This window comes from Peromyscus californicus, unplaced genomic scaffold, assembly GCF_007827085.1.
Source record: "Peromyscus californicus insignis strain IS unplaced genomic scaffold, ASM782708v3 Scaffold_2__1_contigs__length_46816999, whole genome shotgun sequence".
In the NCBI taxonomy this organism is placed as follows: domain Eukaryota; kingdom Metazoa; phylum Chordata; class Mammalia; order Rodentia; family Cricetidae; genus Peromyscus; species Peromyscus californicus.
Window position 1 is genome coordinate 2,017,464 of NW_026294540.1, and position 26,463 is coordinate 2,043,926.

The 26,463-nt window shown below is 50.7% G+C and overlaps 1 long non-coding RNA gene across 1 annotated transcript in view; it reads right to left on the reverse strand.

Moving 5' to 3' along the window:
- Positions 1-4,061: 4,061 nt before the first annotated feature.
- The window catches only part of LOC128120745 (uncharacterized), a 63,295-nt gene continuing 40,893 nt past the window's right edge, over positions 4,062-26,463 (reverse strand). The window contains exons 3-6 of the long non-coding RNA XR_008221942.1: positions 16,357-16,457; positions 13,468-13,787; positions 9,812-11,159; positions 4,062-6,529 (exon numbers count right to left, since the gene is read on the reverse strand). This is a non-coding gene — a long non-coding RNA (uncharacterized LOC128120745). The remainder of the gene's footprint in view (positions 6,530-9,811; positions 11,160-13,467; positions 13,788-16,356; positions 16,458-26,463) is intronic.

The window sequence follows — 26,463 nt, forward strand, 5'->3', positions numbered from 1 at the left end:
AAGGGAGAGGGAAGGAGAGAGGGAGACGTTGGAGGCTTGGGACGGATGGTTGGATGGACAGATGGAATGAATCAAGGATAGATGGACGGGGAGGTGGATGGGATGAAGGCGTGGATGGCCGGACAGATGGATAAATACAGCAGGCGCACACCAAGTTCATGTCTGCTCCATCAACTGCACGTTAAATGATCTGAGACAACACACTTTACCTCTGAGAGCTGCCGTCTCCTCATCTCTAAAATGGGGACAATGAAGGTCCGTTGAGGCAACACTGACCCGGATGCCACAGACACAGCAGTGGGACAGCGCTGCATTCTCCCCACGTGCTGGACAAATGAGCAAATGGAGCCACAGCTTCTGATGCCCTCTGCCAATGTCTGACCGATACAGGCAAACGCTGAGGAAGCCATTCGTGATCTGTCACGTGAAGCCTTGAGAGGGCCGCCGTATCGTGAGGACCGTCTGAAAAACGTACCCTACAGAAAGGATCGGGGCGGGTGTGATGGAGAGCAAAGCGTCGGGGTTCTGAGGTGCTGACGTCGGGTCTGCGTCTCAGCGCTTCCGCTTTGGGAAAGCATCATCCCAGCTGTGAGCTGTTCTCCGCCTGTGACCACAACTTGGGGAGCTCCAACGGCTCGAGGAGTCTAGCATGTGAACTTGTCCAGCTCACGTCCAGCATGGCATGCGCTCAGTGTGTTCAGATCCCTTTACCAGCCCCTGCCCAGACCTGGGATGTACAGTCAAGACAGCCCAAAACAGGGCTGACCTCCAATGTATCCGGTACTCAAAACCAGGCATGACGCTCTGTGTCAACCCCATGACGTAGATTCCATTGGAAACCAGAGCCCAGAGAGGTTAGCTAACATACCCAGGATTGCACAGGAGCTGAGATTAGAAACACAGGCCACCTATCACCCTTTAGTGGAGTGAGATGCAGTAGAATGTGTGGGGATGACAGAATGCTCTGGATCTGTTCGAAGTGCGGAGGGAAGTGTGTAAAGCGGGTGGAACATGCGTCGTGGCACTAGGCTTTGAAGAGCCACATAGTCTGGTGTGTGCTTGTGTGGATATGGGCACATTCGAGGGGAACTCCTTCTGGAGTCCCATGGAGCAAAGTGCTGGTGGAGAGGTCGGGAAGAGACTGCTAGAAACTCCTCCCTGCTTCCCCAACCAGGAGTCCCAGGCACAGGGAGGCCGGAGACTTGCTCACCTCATACACCGGAACCTGGCAGAGCTCTGGCATACAGCTGGTACTTAATAAGTGCCCACTTTGCAGAAGGGAATTTGTCCCACACATGCTCTGTCATGCTCTTGTTCTTCAGAAGGAGAAAGGCTCTTACGGGCTTGGTGTTCAGGGACATACTTCTGAGGCTCGCAGGAAGCTGGGAGCTCCTGTGAGGGGCTCAGACAAAGGGGGAATGGCACACTTGGAAAGAAAAAGGCTGTGGAGGGAGACGGAGCTTTTGGGGGTAGTGGGAAGTACCCAGAACACATTTTGGGGTCCCAAGCATCTGAGGAATATGGCCTCAACCCTGTGGCAGAGGGATCCCTGAGCAGCAAGTGGAGGGAGAGGCTGCATTTCTCCACATCTGGTGCTGCACCTGTCTGTCCGCGGGGTGGTGGCCTCCACGTCTCCAGAAACCACAAAGGAAAGAATGACACCCATGAAAACAGAGTTCCTGTTGTAGACACTCCTCATGACGCCCTCTAGTCTGGGCCTCCCACCGCAGCTGCTGGAGTTGAGGGGTCCTCAGGAACAGCATCAGCAGATGCCTTGGAGCTGTTAGAGAGGAGGAAGGACCTGAGGCCGGGGCGGTGACGGCTCAGCTGGTAAAGTGAGCCAGGGTTCAGATCCGCAGGGCACACATGCATGTTGGGCCGACATGGCGTCCACCTGCAATCCAGCACTTGGGAGGCAGAGACAGGATCTCTGGAGCAGGCTGGCTCGCCGGACAAGCAGTTATTGGCATGTTTTGGGTTCAACTGAAAGATGCTGCAGTGAATGGGGTAGCGAGCAATGGAGGAAGGCCCCCAGTATCAGCCTCAAGCCTACATGCAGACATGCATGCATGAGTGTGCATGCACACACACACACACACACACACACACACACACACACACACACACACACATAGACACACATACATGAACACACATACTCAAGCACATACACACACTCAAACATACATACACACACACAAATACAAAAACATTCAAAAGATGGGGCCTGGCAGGTCACTGGGGTATTTCTTACTTTGTGCCTCAACCTCCTGACCCCTACACTCATCCTGGTTGTCCCCCACCACTTTGTGACACCATCATGGTTAGGTCACCCGATTCTGGAAGTTGAACCTCTGATGCAGCAAACTAAGTCAACTTCTTTCCTCCATAAGCAGCCTGCTTTGGGGACTCCGCGACAGTACTGGGAAGCTGCCTGGGAGACCAAGTGTGCACCTGGATGACCTCTTGCTGCACTCAGAACATGATATCCAGGGCTAAGTCACATGCTGACCCTTATCTGCTTTCAGTCTGACCCTCAGCCAGTGACAGGCAAGGGCCCAGGTATGGGGCGGATGTCTAGATCCTATGACTTGATATGGATACTGAGCACAATGCATGGCCCAGAACCCATCTGAACAAGTGTCATACGCAAGGGGCCTGGGGAAGGACGTCCTGGCACACACCTCGGCATTATGCATGGCCAGGGCTTGTCTGTCTGCACCAATTTGACAGAGGTTCTCAGCACAACTGAGCTCAGCATTCTAGCTGCTGGCACAGCCTCGTGGCCAGTTGGGAGCTGCAACCTGTATCATGGAAGATGAGAAGTCCTGGTGCAGCTACTCCAGCGTGCTAGGACCTAGAGAGGGCAAACCCGCCCCTTCCCACAGCTCTCCCACTACCTCGGAGCCCCAGAATAGAGTGACTTTGGTGTCAGTGGTGGTGGTGAAGGTGTGGGTGAGGTAGAAGCTGTGTGCCCACCCCATCCCATTGCTTTACCTGGAGGAAAGGATTCCTTTGGCTCACAGGTCACAGCCCATCACTGAGGCAAGCCGAGGCAGGAACCTGGAGGCAGGAACTGAAGCAGAGGCTATGGAGGAGTACCGCTTACTGGCTTTGCCCTTCACAGATTGCTCAGTTTGCCTCTTTATGTAGCCCAGGATGACTCACCCAGGAGCAGCACCACCCACAGTGGACTGGCCTCTCCTGCGTCAATGAGCAACCAATCAAATGCCCCGCAGACATGCCCAGCCCAATCTGAGGGGGGCAGTTCCTCAATTGAGATTCCCTTTCCTCAACTACGTCTAGGTTTGTGTCATGTAGAAATAAATAAATAAATAAAACAAAAACTACACCATTCCACCCTTGTCAATTTTGACATGGACACATCACTTTAACAATAGCTTTCCCTTGTTCCCAAGATCTCATGTTAATATCACAATATAAACTATCATTCAACACTTTAAAAGCCTGATGTTGCTTTAAATCTCTTAACTATTTGTAGGTCCCTTGAAAATCCAAAATAAGTTGTAAACTTTCTTATTCCCAGAGAGGAGAACCGGGGCAATTATAAGCAGAGTGAAGCAAAACCAGATTCCAACAGAGTGAAGAGTTCAGGGTCCAACATCTGGAACTCACTCCTGATCTGCTGTGCTCCAAAGGGCTGGTGTAGCAGCCCTACCTCTCCAGGTCTGCCCTCCACAACACACACAGTTTATGTCATAGAGTCAGGCCAGCTCCACTCCGCACCCGCCACTGTCCTAGGCGGTCACCCCACAGTCCCAGCATTTTCAATATGCCGTGTTCTCCGCTACCACTAACAGCAGTCGCTTTCCCGTGCCCTGAGCACGCCTTGGTTTCAATCATCTACATATTGGGTGTATAATATTTCAGTATTTATTAATTATTAATATAATCACTTTCATCTCAGCCTTCCCTGGTGTTGCAGTCTGCAAATCAGGTTTTTGGGTTTCTGTTGGTTTATTTGTTTTTTAGCTATCTGTAGCTAGAGTTTTCCTGCCTGGCCCACAGTCAGGACAAATCTCTCTCACCTGCCAGTCCCACAGCTGCTCAGACCCGACCAAGTAAACACAGAGACTTATATTGCTTACAAACTGTATGGCCGTGGCAGGCTTCTTGTTATCTAGTTCTTATATCTTAAATTAATCCATTTCTATAAATCTATACCTTGCCACGTGGCTCATGGCTTACTGGCATCTTTTCATGCTGCTTGTCCTGGTGGCGGCTGGCAGTGTCTCCTTTTCCCTTCCTGTTCCCTTAATTCTCCTCTCTGTTAGTCCCGCCTATACTTCCTGCCTGGCCACTGGCCAATCAGTGTTTTATTTATTGACCAATCAGAGCAACAGATTTGACATACAGACCATCCCACAGCACTTCCCCTTTTCTCTTTTAAAAAGGAAGGTTTTAACTTTTACACATCTCCAAAGTCAGCTTGGTATATTTGGGATTTTGGGCATAGCTTCTCTTACTACTTCCTGCTGGAGGGGGAGTGCTGTATCTTATGGAGACACAAAGAAAATTTTAGGATCGTGGAGTAGTCCGTGAGGCTGTATCGTCTGAGCCAGTTGCCTTGGAACGATTCTGGATGTTGGATCATCTGGGCCATGGTGTCATCAGAGACCTTTCAGGTGGTCTTGGCTGGTCAAACCTGATGTATCTTAATCTGGAACAAATCCATAGCCTCTGGCTTTCTGTAGAAACAAAAGCAGAGCCTCTTTTCCAAAGCAACATATCCTTATATCCAATATATCTTATATTTACGTAAAACATCTGTGTTTTGTTTCAGAAGAATAAAATGCATGTCACAAATAACCTCTCTGTCCTAGGCTAGTCACTGGATTCAAGGGACAGCGTTGACCCTGAAGTGGCTGTGTCCATGGTGTGATGTAGCTCACAGGATGACCACACTCAATAAAGGGACTGCCCCAAGTCCCGCAAGAATTTTACTTGTTCCTCGGGGTGTCCACAGAGGTGACGCTCTGAGGCCGTGCTCTGACTCAGACCGTCCGTACCTGCTGTATAACAAACAATCCTTGAATCTAAGGGACCAGCAACAGCCTTTCCTCCCAGAGCCTGTGTGTCTGCTGGACTTGGCTCAGGACCACCTCCTGCCTCTCCTCCTCTTCAGATAGCATGTGGTGGGCAGCAGAGCACAAAGTTCCAGGCCCTGCCTGCAGCTGGGAGAGCTTTGACATCAGGTAGCCAAGGGCTTGAGTGGACAAGGAAGAGTGGAGAACCTGGGAGCGTCGATCGGTGCTCAGCCTCACCCTGCTTGTACTAGTCTTGTCATGGTCTTCTTGCCTGAGCTTAAGAAAGTCTGTTGACAAACGCTTCGGCTGCCGAGTGTGAAATGGCACAAAAGCTGGGCACAGTGGCTCACACTCGCAACCCTAATACCCACAAAATGGACCCAGGGGGATGACTGTAGGTTCTGAACCATGCAGGACTATGTAGCAGGACCTTATCCCCCAGACAAAAACACAAAGACGCAAAACCTTTGTAGAGAAAGAGGGCAGGCACCCCTTCATCCCAGCCCACGGGACTCCTGTGTGCACAGCGGGTGTCAGACTCTGAGAGGTTTGTTCTCACAACTTCACGAAACAACAATCTGCGCATAGAAGATAAAAACAGAGGCTCAGAGAGGTTTAGAAACCAGGTCATCATCACACAGCTAAGGAACCCTGGAGCGGGTGTTCCATCTCCCATCCCCATGAGTGCACAGCCAATGTGTCTGCTATCCGGTCCACACTACCACATGGAGCATAGCCATCTCCTAGTGCCTCGCAGGAATGTCCCAGTACTAGGCCTGGGTTCTACATCGACTTGAGTTGTTCTCGGTCATGGAAGGCGAGCTGAGCAACGGGGACATGTGACACTTGCTTAGCAGCATGGCTCCAAGGGAGGCTCTGGGGCCATCCGTGTAGCATGTCCGCATGGCCAGTTTACACGCTTCTTCTGGTTATTGCTGTCTCTATCCCGCGGCCCGCACACTCAATTTCAATTCAAAGTTTGGCAGTGAAGGTGTCACGGCTAAAAAATGGAATGGCCTCCCTCCGAAATGAAATAATTTTGTTGTTCAGTTCCGAGCGATTTTGTAATTTCATGCTTGTGTATGATAATTTTATGCTGTCCTGCCTCACGTAACTCAGTTCTGGCAGATCCTGACAGGTGATAAATACAATCTTTTCCGCCCCGCACGCGACAGGCCGGTGCGAGGGAGGGGGGAGAGGGAAAGATGGCAATTTCACATCTGAGGCCAGAGCGCACCCGCAGCCTGTGGCGGCCCCATTCTTTCATAATTTCACGCCTGGATTCCAGCCGGCGCCACCTCTGTTGTGGCTGAAGGACCCAGGGGTCAAGGGAGCCTTCCGGAAAGTAGAATGGTGTTGGGCAGGGGCCAGGGAACCGGTGGAGGGAAGAAAAGAGGGGAAAGTGATGGTTATGGGTCCACCGTGGGCTGGCATGCGGCTGCAGAGTGGATCTCTGGTGCTGATGCTGGCTTCAGTCTGCCCTGGGTACACATGGGGAACGGGCACTTTCAGCAGATAATCGGGGAGAGAGAGAGAGAGATTGACGTAGCAGCATTCATCACCAAGGCCTGTGTTTTGATAGCTGCTCCCTAGCACTGGCCCTGAAAAAGAGCCCTGTCTTCTTGGAGAATGGATGATGAGAAGGATGCTCAGGATGCCCCTGTAGCCCACAGGGGTGTCAACGTGGCTGATGGGGGAGCCAGGGAGTGTGGGTCTACACTGGTGGACACCTGACCCCTCCCATGGCTGCCCCACCCCCTCACCCAGCCCCTACCTCTCACCTCTTTCTTTGCTGTGGTAAGATCAAGGGGTACCTGAGCTTCGGGTGGTGGCATTTACTATGACAGACAAGGTCCACACACCAGCTGTGCACCAAGATAGCCAGAGGAGCCGTCCATGGGCTCCACTTACTCTCCTAATGGCTCTTGGGAATGGAGACAAAAGGAAACCCATTCTATAGATGGCAAAACCAAGGTTGAGTTGACAGAGGAATTCATTTGTATTCATTCCTTAGGGAACCACAAATAACCACACACTGGAAGGCTTAGCACTGGGAAAAGCACTCTCCCCCAGCACCAGAGGCTATACCTCTGAGGTTGAGAATTGGTGGTTGTTCCAGCAGGAAACTCTTGAGGATGAGTCTCTTCACTGAGTCCATCCTACCTCTGAACCTGGGTCAGCTTCCTTTGGCTGCTCTGCCCATCGCTCTGGTCCCACCTCAGTCCTCACAATCTGCTTCTCCCTTTTCTTCTCTAACAGGGGCCTTATCACCAATCTTAGCCAGGTTAATGCCATGTATAGAGTCTTGATTCTATCTTCAAAACCCTCTTCCAAGTAAGAGCAAAGCCCAGAGTCACCTTTTGGGTCTTGTCAGCTGCTAGACTGCCCATGTGTATTCCCTGCTAGGGGGTGAATGTGAGTCTATGGGGGTGGCTGGCCCAGCGCAGGTTAGCTTCACCCCAGGGCTGAGGGAATCTCAAAACAGTGCATAGCAGGAACCACAATAGGAAGTGGCCTCTTTGAAGCATGCTTCCGAGAGTCTGAGCGTGTGGCTTCCGAGAGTCTGAGCGTGTGACTCCCAAGCCCACCTCAGCCCTTTTCGGGGTCAGTGTTCTCCTTGGAGCCCTCTCATGGGATGTGAGTCCCTGAAAGGTTGTGGTCAGCCCTGGACTCCCAATACTTATAGGTGCATAAGCCAGAGGAAGGTCCCAGAGCATCTTGGTATCATTCAAAGTCAGACACTTGAGTATCTGACTCAAAGAGATCTTGAAGATGTGGGGAAACTGAGGCCAGAATGATTCAATGGCATGTCCAAAGTTATTGAACCCTGGCAGGCTCTGCAGTGAAAGGCCAGGTCTGTCCAGGAGACTCGGAGCAGGACACACACACACACACACACACACACACACACACACACACACACACACTCACACTCACATACCTGTGTGCAGACTCGAGCCTTGCCTCAACTCTGCCACTCCGGGCTAGCTCCACCCACACGTAAGCAAGACGTTCATCTTCTGGGACTCACTGGTGGGTGCTGCAGACCCCAGGGGTAAACATGGAGCCCAGCATCTGGGCCACATTGCCGAGCAGGCCCACCTCAAAGGCCTCCCTCACCAACTCCTGCCGTGTTATTTCCTGGGGCTCAGCATCTACGTCTGGAAAGATAAGGGACAAGGGCCACTTGCCTGGACTATACAGACAGGTCCTAAGAGTCTCAAGGGAGATTGTGGGGACGAAATCACCTCACCAAGCCAGAAGTGATCAGTTTTAGCTTGAAGCCCACATGCTACCCCCTGTGTGCCCGCTCACCCGGTCCTTCACTTGGGAAACCCTGACTTGTCCCACAGGACCACAGGGGAATGCTTCTTCCAGAAAGCACTCCCACAACCTCCTAACTAGCCAAAACCCTGCTGTGGGCTCTACTTACGTATCATGTGTCTCCAAGTTGACATCCTGTTTCTACGGACTGGGGCAGGAAGACAAGCTATGTGGGGGCATGCACTCTGCACTCATTCATTCATTCATTCATTCATTTATTCAGCTGACTGAATAATCTCTGAAAATGGGAGATGCACAGAAGCTCTGAGCTCATGGAGCTAGTGTGGGATACACATGATGAACAGGCGTTGACAAGTGTAATAGTCAGGGTTCTATAGAGAAACAGAACTCTGTGTGTGTGTGTGTGTGTGTGTGTGTGTGTGTGTGTGTGTGTGTGTGTGTGCACATGCTTTATTAGAGTGGTTTACAGGCTGTGGTCCAACTAGTCCAACAATGGCTGTCTCCCAATGGAAAGTCCAAGAATCTAATGACTGTTTAGTCCGCAAAGCTGGACGTCTCAGCTGGTCTCAGTCTACAGTGGAATAGAGCCTGAAGTAGCTCTAACACCAGGAATCACTACTTGATTAAATTTGCCGTAGTCGATTGTCATTCTCCACAAGCTGTCTGTCTTCTGCACTGGCCCAATAGGAGAGTTACTGGAGATGTGGTGGGAACCACCACTCCTGAACTATCCAGTCCTTGCTGGTGATCTAATTTCTGCAGTTCCTCCTGGCATGTGATGTTGTCTTTGACTCATTATTTTTTCTGGTAGAGACAACTCCAAAGGCTTCCTTAGACCTTCAAACTATAATGTCCCTCTCTCCGCAGGTCGGGGAAGCAAGGTGGGAATTCTGCCAATTTCTAAGTGTATCTATCCCAATTACACATTCTGGAAATAACTACAAGATAAGTTCAGGACCCACCGAACCTACTGTTCAGTTGAACTTCACCCAAAACTTCATTAATCACCTGACCTCCACGAGTCCCTGCTTTAACTGGAGGGTCACAGTGCTTCTTGGGGGGGTCTCCCAGAATCAACATCAATTCAGAACCAGTATCCCACAGACCCCGGAAAGTCTAATTGTTTCTTTTCCTCCAGTGTACACTCACTTTTGTAAAAGGCTGTTGTCCCTCTGGGGAGAGACGGGAGAAAGGCTGAATAGAAACCTGATAAGCAGGTATTGGCACATCAGGCTGTATGCTGGAAAATAAACCCACACAGCGTGAGGCCGACACCGGCACCACTGCTTCCTCATCTCTTCAGAGTCTGATGCTCTGGGGGCTCCTTCAAGGTAGGGACAAGGCCCCACTTGTTCATGTCTAAACCTGTGACAAGCACACTGCCTAGGGTATAGCAGGGACTCAACAAACACCTGGTGATTCAATGAACACCAGTGTGTTATTTTTTTTTTCAAGACAGGGTTTCTCGCCATCCTTACTTGGGTGAGCATGAAAGAATCCTTGCAGTGACTGTGTCTCCTGTGCCCCTGTGACTTGTCCACAAGGTGGTGAGTCCAGGAGTCAGGGAGAATGAACTCTTTGTATCTTCTGATGCATGAGGGAGGAGGCAGACGGGACCCCATGCCACTGTTGATCCTCAAGCACCACAGATGCTGGAGGTCCTTTCAAACCCAGACACCGGCTGGTGGTTCCAGGTGATCTCTCTTCAGCTCATTTCGTGCAGATGGGGAAATTGAGGCCCAGGGAGGGACAAAGATGTAAGTGAGTGTGTAAGACCATTGAGACAGAAGCAAAGATCCAAAGCTGGCATTTTTAAGACCCAGGACATAGGGGTAGGGGACAAAGTCATGTGTTCTGAGGTGGTCCCCACACTTCTCTAGAAAGAGATCAGAGCCTCTGATACCCAGAGGCTGGGAAATTAGGCCACATGAAGGGAACCCTCCGTGAAGAGGAGGGATTTGAACCCAGACCCCATGCCCTCTCCCACTGTATTGTATTTGTCCCCAGGAGCTAAATACATACAACCAAGAGCTAAATGAACATCACACATGGAGGGTCGGGCGTGCGGAGCTGTTACAGGATGGGCAAGAAGCGGGCTGACAGCTCGGTACGGATGCTCCAAACCCCTCTTCCCACAAGCTGGTATCCTTAGCCAAACGGCGGCGTGTACAACTGCATGTCTGTCTGGAACATAAGCTGGGGAGAGCTCCCGCATCTCCGGTCCCTCTGTGAGTTGATCCCAGAGCCATCCAGTAAATTCCAGGCCCCGTGTCCTTGCACATGCCAGCTCTTCTCTGCCCCGGTACAGCCAGGGTAGTATCCAGGAAGGCAGCTACCCAGGTTACAGACCTACCCATGTCTCCTTGTCACCCAGAGGTGGCAGAGGAGGCTGTCAAAGCTGTGACAGAGCCTTAAGCAGCTTTGTGACACACTGCAGGTGCCACAAGAGGGCTTCCCATCCTGACTCTGCCACTTCGATGCTGTGGTATTTTGGAAAGCTGATGTAACTTCTCTGGTCAAACCAGCATCCCCAGACTGCCCCTGGGTATACAGCTTCTTTAAACCTCCCCTCCCCAAGCCTGCTCAGGGAAACACCAGCAGTCACCCTTTGCCAGAACCAAGCCCTGCTGCCCCAGCACGTCCTGCGGGGCCCAGCACCTCGCTCCACCTCCACACATCTGGAAATTAACTGTGTACCTTCCCACTTCGCCCATTCCACGAGTAAATCACCATCGGTTGGGGTTGCTTATTTTGATGCATCATCCTGTTAATGTCTCTCCAAAAAATGCCAACAATGCTCACATGGCCATCAGAACTCCCCGAATCCTGAAAAGTACATAAGAATTTATTTGTCTCCGTGAGCATCATACATATTGTATTAAATCCGCATCGTGGGGCTTAATAAAACGGAATAGAGGCAGGAGAGCGCATCTCCGGCAGCAGGGAGAGGCGGTTGTGAACTTGGAGGCCTGTTAAATGTTCCAGTGGCAAACTCTTCTGCCAGGAAATGAGTTTGCCACCAGCCGAGGGGCCGAGCGGGGCCATCGAGAGAGGCTAAGCTCCACACGGCCGCCATCCCTCTTCCACACGGCAATACACCACGCCGCCTCGATTTTTCATCCCTTGCTGCCTGAGATGCAAATTTCTCCTCTGTTGTTTATATTAGGTTTTCAAATATATGGAAATCTAGGGATCTGGAGGGAAATGCCAGGCCCTCAGAGGCACCCGATCTGTCTTCTTCCTCCCAATGATTCCCTTCCATCACTTGCCTGACATGTGATAGGACTGAGTGCTGGTACCCTGCTGGGATGGAGCAGTACTCCCCACCCCTGAGGTGAGGGATGGCTTTCCAAATGGAGCCAAAAAGGGCTGGGGGGCAGCATGTCCCCATGGGCTGGCAGCTAGCCTGCACCCAAGGGTGAGACCTCTCAGCCCCTGGGCAGACAGGGGAGATGGGAAGATCCATATTAGACACCTACTGCACACCAGGGTATGACACAGGACAGCTAAGACTCAGCATTAATTGAGCTTTCCTTGTGTACAGGATCAGAGCAGCACATGACAGGACATTTGAGCATCTCACGGTCTCCATCATCTGGCAAATGGGGAAATGTGTTTTCAGTGTTCAGTCAGGGTGAAGGCTGAGCTAGCCCTTGGTGTTATGGGTTCTGTGGTTCTAATCTATACCAGGGGTCAGCAGAGTGCCACATAATAACTATCCTAGAGTTTGTGGGCCAAACCAGCTCTTGCAACTGCTCAGTTCTGCCTGTGTCTTTCAAAAGCATTACTACCCAAATGCTAACAACATGTGCCAATAAAACTTTATTGACAGAAACAAATGGTGGGCCAGATTGGCCCATAGGGTGTAGTTACTGATCTGTGCTCTCCCAAGGCTCACTCTTGGTGTTTCACAGGGCTTCATCAAGCTTTACAGGGACCAAGGGAACCTCCCAGGAACTTTCATCCAGTTACTCTTGCATCTCCACTCCACAGAAACCTGACAACATGGAGATTTTAGTCTTATTTTTTTAAGGAGGAAGCAGAGGCTCAGAATCGAGTTCACACACTGAGACCATGGCAGACCTTGGATTCGGACACTGAGCTTTGGGTCTGTCTGGTTGGGAAGGCTAAGAGAGTGTCTGTGGTCAGAGCTCCTCCAAGTTGGAGCTCAGACGACTCTGGGAAAGAAGCAGGTCCCAGGCAGGCTTCAAAGGCGTGTCCCTGTGGATGGGGGAGAATGGAAGTCCTTCCCTGCCGGTCCTCCTGATGGAAGCACACACACAAGGAGCACCATGAGAAGATGGAGACCAAGGCCCAGGTGATGCACCTAAGACAGGGAAACCCAAAGATTCCTAGCTGTGCCCTGGATGCCTCAAAGACAGCCAGCCTGCTATTCCGTGTGCTCGATGTACCTCAGCGATTTGACTTATGGTCTCTGGGGCTTTGGGGGACTTGGCAGGACCTTTAAGAGGCAGAGCCTGGTGGGAGGAAGTTAAGACATTGCAGAAATGGCTAGGAAGGGGATATTGCCCCCCTCCTCCCTTCCTCTTTCCAAGCTGTCAGGTGGTGAGCAATCCTCTATGCAACATGCCCATACCACAATCTACTAATGTGTCACAGGACCAAAGGGAACAGATCCAAGTGACCGTAAACTAAAAACCTCTGAGCCATGAGCTGGGTCTGACTTTCCTGCTCTCTGGGCAGAATGTCTCTGGTGTTTTGAAACAGGCAAGACGCTGGCTCAGGAACACCTTGATATCAGACCCCTGACTCCCTTAGCTGGCAGAGAATGAGCACATTTCTGTTGGTGAGGCCATACTGTGTACAGTGCCACGGCAGCCACAGGGAACACACAAGTGGGAGTAACCCACACCTCATCACCAGCTCTGGAGCATCCCTGAGTCCCCAGCTGGAGCCCAGGCACCCTGAGGTTGGTCCATCTTTCTTGCGATACTGACTACTCTACTACATCAAATCACAGTCTCAGATCCCTCTCTCAATCAGCTTCCTGCTGAAAATGTTTATTGAGCACCTGCTGCATGCTGCATATACTACTGAGTCGCTCGGTGAAAATCAACTGGCGGTCTGAGGGCGCAGAGTTGGGAACCAGCGACGCGCGGTCCCCAAGCCTGACCTTTGATGTGCTGGTGCATGAAGAGAACTCCAACTGCAGTGACAGTGTCCGTGGCTTCAGCATCTTTCTGGCGTATCCGACCTGCAGCTCTGACTGCGGGGTAGACATAGGGACGGATGGTCACAGTAGCAACGCAGGCCAAAGGGGACTGTCTTCTTCAACAGGGTAATGGTGTCTGTCAATAACCCTGGCCCAGATCTAGGCATGGCAATGCAGCCCGATGGCCTGTGTAAAGGGGGGAAACAGGCCTGTCCAGTGTGAGCCACCATTGTTTCCTGTCCTGTACCGGTCACCTGGGCTGTATCATCCGGTCCCTGTTGCTATGACAAAAGACGAAATATCTGAGATTGGGCCATGGCATCAGTTCTATTCCTGTTGCTGTGATAAATTCCCGTGACCAAAGCAACTTATAGAAGGGAGGGTCTATTTTGACCTTATGGGTCCACAGGGATAAAGAGCCCACTACCACCACGGCAGGCAGACAGCAGCAAACTCACGTCTCTACCTACCAACAGGAATCAGGGAGAGAAAGAGCACTAGAAATGACAAGCTTTTTAAGCTCCCCAAACCCGCCTCCCAGTGACATACTTCCTCCAGCAAGACCACACCTCCTAAGCCTCTTTAGGGCTGCCAACTGAAGACCAAGCCCTCAGATGCTGGAGACTGTGACAGATGTTCATCACTCGCACAACCAGTTGTTTATAAAGCAGGAGGGTTAAACGAGACCCTGTTTCAAAGAGCAAGCTGGGTGGTTCCTGAGAAACGACAGCTGGGGTTGACCTCTTGCCTTCACACTCACACACACACACACACACACACACACACACACACACACATACACACACACACATACACACACACACACACACACACACACACACACACACACACACACACACACACACACACACTTGCAAGCCCATGGATATGCACAGACACAGGAATAATTATACTAAACTATTCTAAAGGGTGGGCATTGATTCTTCAAGTCTCCCCCCCCTTGCTTCACCTCTGCACTGGCGACCATGACACAGTCTGAGTTTGGACAATCAGAGCCAAAGCACAAGAACAGAGATGGTGGACAGACAGGGACCCCAGCTTTCAGAGAACTCCTATTCTGGGTGAGCGTTTCCAAGCACAGAGTTCCGGGGAGGCTGAGCTGGAAGCAGGAGAGCCTTGATCCCACCATCCAGAGAAAGTCAACAGACGCCTGCCTGGATCAGTCAGCACCTCCGTTTACTGTTGTAACTAGCTAGCAGCGATGATGCAAGCCCATTGGCGTCACCAGCCTTCCAGATGCAAGACAGCGAAGTGCGGATGGAGGTGAACCAGGAATGATGGAGGGCCGCCCCTGGCCTCCCAACTTTTCTCAGATCCCCGTCAGTCCCTGGCGCATGAATTTTTATCCCATCGGGGAGGAAACTAGAGTGCAGAGAGGTGAAGCTACGTGCCCAAAGGCACACAGTGAAGGTGTGAAATTTCAAGCCGTGCCAGAGTCGGAGGGAAGGCTGTTGGCCCCCCCAAAGACCAAATTCTTTTTCTCTGCGTGGAAGAGGGTTCACAAATGGCCAAGCATTTCAGGAATAATGATCACACCTGGGCTCTTTGGAGAGCTGAAGCCAAGAGACAGCAGGAGCTCCCTCCCACACACGAGACAGCTACATTGTCTTTAATAGAAAGAAAATGCCAAGTGTCTGAGTCACTTTTCTTACTACAAACTCCCTGAGAGAGTGCAGCCTGGGGAAGGAAGGGTTGGGTTTGACTGACAGCTCCAGGGGATGCAGGGGATGCTGGGAAGGCAAGGTGCCGGGAGCATGAGGCAGCTGGTCACACTGTGTCTGCAGTCAGGAAGCAGAGAGAGATGGATGCTGGTGCTCAGTCCGCTGTCTGTTTTTTTTACTTAGTCCATTTCCCCAGACCACGGGATGGTGCTGACCACATTTAAGGTGGGTCTCTCACCTCAACCCCTGTGTGCCGTCAGCCTAAAAGTAAATTAGGCCAGCGGTGTGGCAGGTCTCCAAACCATGACAGAAGCACTGTGGGCTCCACCCAGACTTAGACCAGTAAGAACAGAAAGCCGGGCTGAGGAGGTGGCTTCGTCGGTAAGGTGCCTGCTGGGGTTTGATCCCAGCGGTAGGAGGCAGAGACAGGCAGATCCCAGAGCTCACAGACCAGCCTGTCTAGCCGATCCGTGATTCTCAATGAGAGACCCTGCCTCAAAAACACAAGGTGGGAGGCAATTGAAGATGACGTCCAAGGCTGACCTCTGATCTCCACATGCACACATACAGTCTCTCTCTCTCTCTCTCTCTCTCTCTCTCTCTCTCTCTCTCTCTCTCTCTCTCTCTCTCTCACACACACACACACACACACACACACACACACACACAATAAAAATTTAAATAACAAAGAAAGCTCACAGCTGGGCAGCGGTGGCGCATGCCTTTAATCCCAGCACTTGGGAGGACAGGCACCAAAACTATACAGAGAAACCCTGTCTCAAAAAAAAAAGAGAGAGAGAAAGAAAGAAAGAAAGAAAGAAAGAAAGAACGGAAGGAAGGAAGAAAGAGAGAGAGAGAGAGAGAGAGAGAGAGAGAGAGAGAGAGAGAGAGAGAGAGAAACAAAGAAAGCTCACTCACACCTGTGATCCAGTACCTCTGTGGCTGAGGTACAAAAATCGTAAGTTTGAAGCCAGCTTGGGCTACAGAGTAAGGTCTTGTCTCAAAAAAGGAGGAAACAACAATTAAATATCTTATCTCAAATGCTCATTGAGGAGTGGTTGAAAAAGCACTTTGTGGGATATTCACATGATGGAATACTATCTAACCCTGAAAAGGAAATTCTAGCATTTGGCATGATGGAGAAAAAAAACCTTGAAGACATACATACCTTGAGTGAATTAAGTCCATCTCACAAAGATAGCCCAGTTAGATGAGGGCCCTGGGAATATCAAATTCACAGAGGCAGAAAGTGGAGGGGGTGGATGAAGGCTGTGGAGAAAGGGGGATGGGGAAGATATCATTTAACGGTGGAGAACTTACATTTTGTAAATGAAAGAGTTGTGGAGATTTAGAGTTAGTCCTTGAGCTACAACCTACAATGCCCCAAACAGCCTATCCCATCCCCTCTCCTCCCTCCCCCTCTCCTCCCTTCCCCTCCCAGGGTGCAGAGGGGTAGAGGAACGAGGCAGAGGATGGAGAACTTGCAGGACCAGGGTTGGAGCTGGTCCTGCCCCTGCATCTCACCAGCCTCTCTCCAGCAGCAGCACCTCCATCTCACCACAACTGTGGTTGACTTTCTCTGCATCCAGCCAGATTTTAAATCAATCCTAAATCCCCAGGGGCTGTTCTCTGTAGCCACTTCCTGGAGTTGCAGGGTCACTCATTTGAAGCCACAATCTTGTATTGGAATTTTGTTTTTGTCCCCTGAACCCTCGGCAAAAGTGAAGTCTGTCTGAAAGGCGGGCAAGCGACCTCTGGAGCTCCTTGTCCTTCCCTGGAGAGGGTGAGAACCCTGAGGACACAGAGCTTCCCCATCCCAGGAGCGGGGTGGTGGTGGTGGCATTGTCCCTTAAAAGAGCCATCTCCCCTTAAGAGGGACAATGAGGGGGCTGAACAGGAAAAAGAGAAAGAGGTGACCCCAGATTGGGGCTGCACTGTGTGGTCCGAGTCTCTCAGCACCCACCACACATCTGGCCAGACTCACCACCTGCTCCTTTTCCCCATCATCCTCTCTCTTATTCCCTCAATGAACAGATACATTGTGCGTCCCTTGTCCAGACACTGAGACCAGTGGCCCTGTGGCTACTCTGAGCCAGTCACAGCCTGGCTTGGAGTGTGTCCCCAATACCATCAAAGCATCCCTTGGGGTAATATTCTCAAAATCTCCTGAGCATGTTCCCCATATCCTGAGCTCTCCACCCAGGGCTGTAAACCGCTGGCTCGTCTCTTCCATACAGCTCTCAGGGAGCCATAAAGTAGGCTTTGCTTGGCTCACATGACATTCCCCTCCCACACTCACAGTTCCTTCTACAGGTGAAATGGAGTTTCACTCATTTAAAAGACTGGCGTGCAAGCCAGGTACCACAGCACAGTCTCTGAATGCCAGTGCCAGAAACATCAGTGCCCACTGTGCCCAGTGGTCATATATTCCAGTGGAAAGGTCCTCAAACTTCAAGACATAGGTCTATGAGCTAAAATGATAGGCTGAGTGGAATTTCTTGCTGGTTGGGGTGGGGAAGGTGTGAGAGCCAAAGTTACATTTTAAGTTTTAATTACTGTGCCTAAGATTTCCATGAACCAAAAATGCCTCTAACCTGTAAGCCCCTTGCCTGAGGACAGATACTCCTGAAATGCTGGAAGCTATTGTTTATGGGAGATAATAAGCCACATGTTTTCACTCCCCCAAACAAATGTGTTTGACCCAACTACACTGCATGTGGGTGGGAGGTATGTGGGTAAGAAATACATCAGGATGTGTGGCTTGGCCCCTTATGGGAAATGCTGTGACTTGTGGGTTTTCCCTTTTAAGCCCCTGCAAATGTGACTCCTGGCCATTTTCTGGTAACCCAGAGATGGACCTGACCAGAGAGTCCATCAACCTGGCCAGTATTTGTTGTGGGAATTTGGTCGGACAGCCAATTGTATTAGAGCGGATTGGCCCCATGAGCGTGGTCTTCTCTGCAGGCACGTGACCAGAGAAGAGCTGGGGAGAAGAGGAAGCCCCCTGTCTTAGACTGTGGAGGGCTTGCTGAAGCCGTGGCTTGGTGACCTGCTCTAGACCTTCGCCATCTCTCCCTTGGGGACGAAGAGGCAGCAGCGCAGCTTCGCTCTGTGTTTGTGAGTGTATTGTATTGATTTCATCCTTTAATAAACCTGAATTGACCCCAGACTTCCATCCCACTTTACCCGGCACCCAACGTGGCTTGGCTGTGCCACCCACAAGGCTTGGGCATCAAGGCCTGTTTCAAATTCGGCTTTAAGTTGCTGTAATGGTCTTATTCTTGACCAGTGGGATTAACATTTTCTGGAGGCCCCCAGTGAGATTCAGGCCACCCACCCAAATTCTAAAGCTGGGTCTTCACTCCAGAACTCTGGGGCTGAGGGATTACTTCAGGAGGCATATGCCCTGAGATGTCCCAAGGCTCCGAGGCTGCCTTCGGTTAGTGACTGTTGGGGCGAACTGCCATGCTAAGAAAAGCAGCAAGCATCTACGGAGGCCTCCTGGTGAGTCATAGTCTGGTTCTGTTTTGTGGGGCCCCAATCTGGGATGTGGAGGGGATTCGGTGGGACCCCAATATTCTCCCGTCCAGGGTAAATAGCATAACTTCACCTGCCCACCTGATTCCGGTTGGTGGAAAAGTTTCATCTGTCTGTTTTGTGTATGTGAATGGGTCTGCGTTTTCTGGGGCGCCAGCCGCCAGCCACCAGCCACCTCCACTGCCATGGCTGCTTTTATTGCTGGGGCTCAGAATTGATCTCTGAGCTTTTTTTTGACCAATGGATTCAGGTTAGCAGGAATTAAGATGTGTTTTGGATGTGGATAACATTAATGTTGCTTTATGTGTTCTATTTCATTGGAAAGCTGGCTCTAGAGTTGGGTTATGGCTCTTCCTTCTCTAGATCCAAGTGTTTTTAAAAGTTTCCTCTATGTCCTGTGTCAGGAGATCCACCAGATGCTGTGACAGAGAAGAGAGAGCAAAGCAGAACAGGCAAAAAATTAGACTTGGTTTACGCGAATATTCTGTACCTCAAGATTTATACGCTTATCTTTATTGGGTATGGTTAGAAATCTGTAATATCTGTGAAAAAATGTTAACTAAAATTTATAACATGGGGTTGATAGTTTAAAAAAAACCTATGCATAGGTAATCTTAAAGGAACCATGTGGTATGATTCCATTTTGGGATACAAACAACACGTGGCTTGCCACCATCTACCCAACCATTCATTCACTCATCCATCCACACACCCACCCACCCATCCATTCATCCACTCAACCATTCACATACCTATCAGTCCACCCACTGATCCATTCACCTACCCATTCATCTATCCATTCATCCATAAATCCACCCGCCCATCCATCCATCCACCTACCCATCCACATATGCATCTATCCATCCATCCATCCACCCATTCACTCACCTGCCCATCTACCCACCCATTTGCCCATGAATTCATCTATATACACACCCATCCACACACCCACCCACCCATCTACCCATCCATTCATTCATTTGCACACTCACTCATCCATTTACTCACTCATATACACACATATCCATCCACATACCCATCCACCCACTCATCCATCCACTCACCCACCCACCCATCCACCCACTCATCTACTCACTCATCCCCCGTTTCCATGTTCCCAACAGCCCTCCAGCCTCCTGTTTGTCCCCACACTCATTCACCATGTTTCTGCACACCACTGCAAGCACCCACTGTCCCCAAGGTCTTCTCTGAGTCTATACCTGTGGTCAGTGAACCACATGGCATAGTCCTGCCCAGGTGCGCCCTGCCACCAAGTCAGGCAGATCACAGTCAGTCTCTGTCACATAGGTGTCCTGTAGGGACAGTGTCAACTGACAAGAGTGGGGAGGGGAGCAGGGAGGACTCCCAGAATGAAAGAGTGCTGGATCTGCTGTGTGGAAAGCAGGTAGGTGCTCCCTGGGTGTAGAGTATCAAATAGGAATCAAAGAGGAGAATGCCAGAGGCAGAGGGAACAGCAATATTTTCAGGCCCTTAGAGGTTCTCAACCTGTGGCTCACAACCCCTTTGGGGTCACATATCATATATCCTGTATATCAAATATTTACATTACAGTTCATAACAGTAGCAAAATTACAGTTATGAAGTAGCAACAAAATAATTATATGGGGGGGGGGGGTCACCACAACGTGAGAATCTGTATCAAAGGGTCACAGCATCAGGAAGGCTGAGAACCACTGCCTTAGAGGGGCAGGTTCATTCCACAGCAGGCCCAAGGGGGAAGCAAAAACAGCTGAGGTCAGAGGAGGAGGGAGGATCCTTTCCCAAGGTGCCTGGAATTCAACGGAATTTTCCCCTTTAGTATTTGTAATAAGAATGCATTTCTCTAACAATGAGGTCAGAGGTGTGAAGGGGTTAAAATTAAATATGGAGGAGCTGGAGAGATGTCTCAGAAATTAAGAACACTGACTGTTCTTCCAGAGGGCCTAAGTTCGATTCTCAGCACCCAGATAGCAGCTCACAACTTTCTGTAGCTTCCATTCGAGATGATCCAACACCCTCTTCTGGCTTCTGTGGGTACTGCACACACATGGTGTTCAGACACACACACACACACACACACACACACACACACACACACACACACACACAGAGGCAAAACACCTACTAGCATAAAATAAAAAGAAAATCTCAAACATGTAAATGATAATAAAAAAATAAAGTTAAAAATGGAGCTGCCAACCAAAGTGGGGACCTTGGAAAGAGACTGGGGCCAGCCACAGAGCTGAGTGTCATGAAGGAGGCAGAGAGGCAGCCTGGACCCTGCTCCAGGCTCTCTTCCTTTCCTGGTCTCCCTCTGTGGTACTTGCATCAGAGCAGCTGATGGAAGATCAGGCGTGCGGAATAGATATTAATGTGGCAGGAGAGGGAGGGAGAGGCAGACTATTAAAATTCTGTAGTTCTGAAAAATACATAAGTCTAAAGTAGACTAATGAGACACTTACTGGTGTGGTTGTCTTGCATTAATGACCCTGCTGAGGATGAGATTGAAGATGTTTCTCAGTGTAATTACCAGGCTAATGGTTCCCTATGACATCACCCAAGACCAGGATGCTGCGGGCTTTGCTACAGATCACTTTTGAAGTCAGGAAGCTGCCGACAAATTGCCAGCACAACCACTGCTGGGTCACATGACCTGCACCTCCCCAGGTGCTGTATCTGCTGGCTTCCAGTGGACACACCCCCATGCTCACCTCTGCACCCTCATGCCAGCATTTCTGGTCATCGGCAGAAACCTCAGTGGGGTCTGAGGAGATGGCTCAGGTCAGTTCCCCAACACCCCTGTAAAAAGCACAGTGGTGTGTTCCTGCAGTCCTAGGGCTGGGGATATGAACACAGTAAATCCCTGGAGCTTGCTGATCAGCCAGCAGCTTCATCAGCATGTCTAGCTAGACTCAGTGAGGGACCCTGTCTCAAGATAGATAGATAGATAGATAGATAGATAGATAGATAGATAGATAGATAGATGATAGATAGAGAGATAGATGATAGATGATAGAGAGACAGACAGATAGGAGAGAGAGAGAGAGAGAGAGAGAGAGAAATAGACAGACAGATAGATAGACAGATGTACAGAGTGACAGTGGATGACACTCAATATTAACCTTTGGCTTCCACATCCTTGCACACACACACACATGCACACATACACACTCACACACAAGTATGCACACATATGCATACACACATACACACGCACACACATGCACCTGCACACATACCCACATATGCATGCACACCAAAATGCAGTCACACACATTTGTTTACACGTACATACACACAAACATATACACACACTCATATATACACATACATTTGTGTGCACACATGCACAAACACACATATACACACATGCACGCACACCCTTGTACACATATTTGTGCATGTTCAGGTGGACACACACACACGCACAGACGCGGTGCGCAATGCACATGCAGAAGTTTCTGCAGCTAAGACCTTCAAAGAGCAACCTCTCGGTACTAGTGTGATCGGAATCTGGGGCTGGCGAAGTGGAGTTGCAAGAACGTCCAGAAAGGATCTTTAGAGGGAACCCAAACCCCTTCTGTCCATCAGAGCCAGGGAGGTCCAGCAGGTGGACACCACACTCCACTTCTGAGGACCACCAGCACTCAGCCTACCCAGGGCACCCGTCTGAGCAGATGGGCTCTTAAGGCAGGACTGGCTTCCAGAACATACCCAGCAAGGTGTTACATACACAGGCCACAAGAACTTCAGTGTGATGAGCAGCTGTCCATCAACCTTTATTCTTCAGGAAGCTTATTTTCCTGAGTCTAACCCTGGTGACACTCCTTCTTCCTAAAACTGCAGGTTTTCTAGTGACTGGACCGTCTTTAATTAAGATTTTCACCTTCCGGCCTGTGGTGTGAGAACCAGCTCAGACAGTGGCTCCTTGAGTCAAGGGGGCATCAGGCTGAAGGGTACAGGGGAGCCAGGCCTGGGGATGGGATGACGCCTCCGGCCCCAAGGGACAGTTGAGGGAGCAGGAGCCTCAGAAGGATATGGGCACCACAAAGCATAAAACACAGCTTACAGAAGGGATTCTGAGCCAAAACTCAGACATGGGGGGAACCGCGGAGTTCTCTTCCTGTGTGGGTTTGGCACTGGGTGGCATGATTGCGGCTTCACAGACATCTAGTCCTACACGGCGGAGTCCAAGGAAAGAAGCCACACACAGCAGGGTATAAGAGGCCTGGGGACCCTGGAGAAAGGGGAGGAGTCAGGAGACACAACAGGTCATCCAGAGACCCTTGGCTGCATTGCTGAAGTGTCATGCAGATAATGGGGTGTGGAGACTTGTGGTGGTATTGTGTTCCCCAAAATATTGTGCACCCTAATAAACTTATCTGGAGTCAGAGACAGAACAGCCACTAGATACAGAGGCTAGAAAATGGTGGCACTCACACCTTTAATCCTAGCATTCCAGAGGTAGAAATCCCTCTGGATCTCTGTGAGTTCAAGGCCACATTGGAAACAGCCAGGCATGGTGACACATGCCCAAGAAGTGAGCCTTTAATCCCAGGGAGTGATGGCAAAAACAAAAAGATACATAAGGCGTGAAGACCAGAAACTAGAAGCATTTGGCTGGTTAAGCTTTCAGGCTTCTAGCAGCAGTTCAGCTGAGATTCATTCTGGATGAGGACTCAGAGGCTTCCAGTCTGAGGAAACAGGATCAGCTGAGGAACTGGCGAGGTGAGGTGGCTGTGGCCTGTTCTGTCTCTCTGATCTTCCAGCGTTCATCCCAATACCCGGCTCAGGTTTGATTTTACTAATAAGAACTTTTAAGATTCATGCTACAGAGACTTTTGATAAACCCCTGCCATAGGTCCGAGTCCTGGAGATCGTGTCCTAGAACGTGCACCTCTGAGGTTTGTCTGGGCCGTCAGTCCCCTCCCCTGCACATTTTTCATTTAGGAGGAGCAGTCATCTCAGAGGAGAAGGAAACAGAGGGTCAGACTCCCCCCCCCGCACCCCATTTACAGGGGAAGAACTAGGGGCCCAGGCTGGGCTTGACCGTCCCAAGATTGCACTCATCCAGGAGGCTGCTTTCCAGCTCCCAGCTCATCCCACCACCACAATACCCCTCCCCACCTTTGCCTCTGATTGTGCTGATGGTCACCCCAAAACTGAACTAGGAAAGGAATGATGTCTTAAGCCACCATTAGAAGAGAACAAAGAGCCGGGCGGTGGTGGCGCACGCCTTTAATCCCAGCACTCGGGAGGCAGAGCCAGGCGGATCTCTGTGAGTTCGAGGCCAGTCTGGGCTACCAAGTGAGTTCCAGGAAAGGCTCAAAGCTACACAGGGAAACCCTGTCTCGAAAAACCAAAAAAAAAAAAAAAAAAAAAAAAAAAAAAAAAAAAAAAAAAAAAAGAAGAGAACAAAGAACCCCTCTAGCAGGGGGAGTCAATAAGGCTGGTCATAGACAAAAGAGAGATGGTTTCCGATGTGTCTGGACCTCACTAAGCGTTAAGGTGTGAGGTCACAGGCAAATCCCAGGCAGAGCATAAACCCTGCCCATCCCCTGTCCTCACACACGAAGGCCTGCAGATACAGAAGAGGAAATCGGTGTCATTTTGAATAGTGACACGTAATAGGTTCTCAACAAGGGTAGTTCACCCTGGACAAAGGAGTGAGCTCCACAGGGCAGACTCCATGCCAGCCTTAACCCTTTCAGGACCAGGTCTGGTTTAGCCTTGGCTCCCTGGCAGGTGGCTGAGCTAAGCCGTTGGTGTCCACAGACACCACCACTTTGACTGAGATGATCCTGCACTATGGGGAGGCAGAGCCAATTCTTCTTCCCACACACTGGGTGAGAAGACAGTTCTGTGGAAGCCGTCCTAAGTCTTTCTTTTCATCTCTGCCTTTTTCTTTTGAAGTCCTGGAAAGGACACAGAAGGCAGACTCCTCCCGGGCCAGCTTTGCTGGCCTGAGGTACCTGGCTCTCCGTGGTTAGATCGTCCTTTCAGACACCCTGAAGGTTGTGATCCTGAGCTCTTTCTTAGATCATCCCCTGACTTCCAAATTCCACACGGAGCCTCATAGCCTCTCATGCCCTCTCCTGTGCTGCACACGGGAGTGGGGACGAGGGCAGTCCTTCACGTGTCAGCATCCAAACTAATTTTCTACAAGAAGTCCCGAGTTCAGGACCAGGAAAGCCACATTCAGCCTTTACCATTGGGATAGAAACAGTCCCATTGTGTGACATCGGGCACATGGCTGTAGTTCCCTCCTGGATCGTGAGGAAGTGTGCGGCTGTCTTATAGCTTACAGTAAGGGCTCAATGACACCTTGGGGAAGGGTCTCGCGGTTCCACCAGGAGGTGGGGGCAGCTGCCTCCTGACCACTCCGCGTCCTAACACTGCACATTCTTCTCGCCGCCCCACTGATGCTCAGACACCCCACTGCTTCTTCTCTGCTCTCCTGACACATACCCGCACACCCCAAGTTAGCCCAACACAACCTTCCAGCCTCCTCTCAAATGCCAGCTCTCCTGGGACCCCCACCTCAGCATCATGGACCCTCGGACTCCCTCTTATCCTCCCAGAGGAGTTTTCTACTTAATGTATCCAATCGGACTACTTGCCCATGAGCTCCAGAGGACCAGGCTCTGTGGACGTCAGTCCTGGACCCCCAGTGCCTGGCACTGAGTAGGTTCCCAGGAAATGTATGTCTGGCTCCCAGCCACACAATTGAAGTAGGTGGCCTTGGTGTCTGACCCTAAGCTCTGTCCTGTAGAATCTGGCCATCAGCATTACAGACAGATGCTGCCCCCACCACATCCCCCACCTCCGCTGCCTGCCTGCCTGAATGCTATATATTCTAGAGGCGTTACCCGGCATGTGCACCCACACCACCCCCTCAGCTCAGTCTTCCCCTCCCCAGCGTCCATTGGCATAATCACTCTCGGGCTGCCCAGAACCTGCCAAGCTTGTATTAATGTTGGCTCAGAGAGAGATTTACTTCTTCCCAGCATAGCTCAGGCTGGGGCTCACTAGGACACCCCCACCCTCGAGCTCTTCAGCAGACACACACACACACACACACACACACACAGCTGAGTTCTGACTAGCCTTAGGAAGAGGACACCCACTGGCCCTTTCTAACCACAAGCAATCAACTCCCGAGGCTGCTGAGCTTCTGCCCCATTGGGTCTGGGAATCATTCCCTGTTCTACAAGGGCCACAGCATGAAGTACCAACCCTAGGAACACAGCTCTCTATTCACACTGTGAGGATAATGTTTGTGTGGTTGTGTCATAGGTCATAACCCCCATAAATGCTGGAAAAGGAAGAACAAGACAGTTCCCACTCAGACAGGGAAGGACACAGAACACAGAGAGGCTGCTCCTACCTCAGTCCCAGGTGGAAATAAGTCAAGCCCAAGACCCTGCTACTTCCAACCACAAGCCCTGTGGGTAGAGGAACACACCTGGCCTAGCACTGTTCACCTGCTCCCTCCTCACCAGTGACTCTGAGCTCCAGCCCCACCCAGTTTTTCACACTGCCTCTGAGTATCATGTTCCCTTTGCATGAATCTCTCTTCTACACATTTTCCACCTGGAAAACTTAATGTTCCTCCACTGTGCTGGCTAGTTTTCATGACACAGCTAGAGTCATCTGGGAAGAGGGAAGTCAGCTGAGAAAATATCTCCACAAGATAGGCAGGCCTGTCGGTCATTTTCTTAATTAATGGTGGATGGGG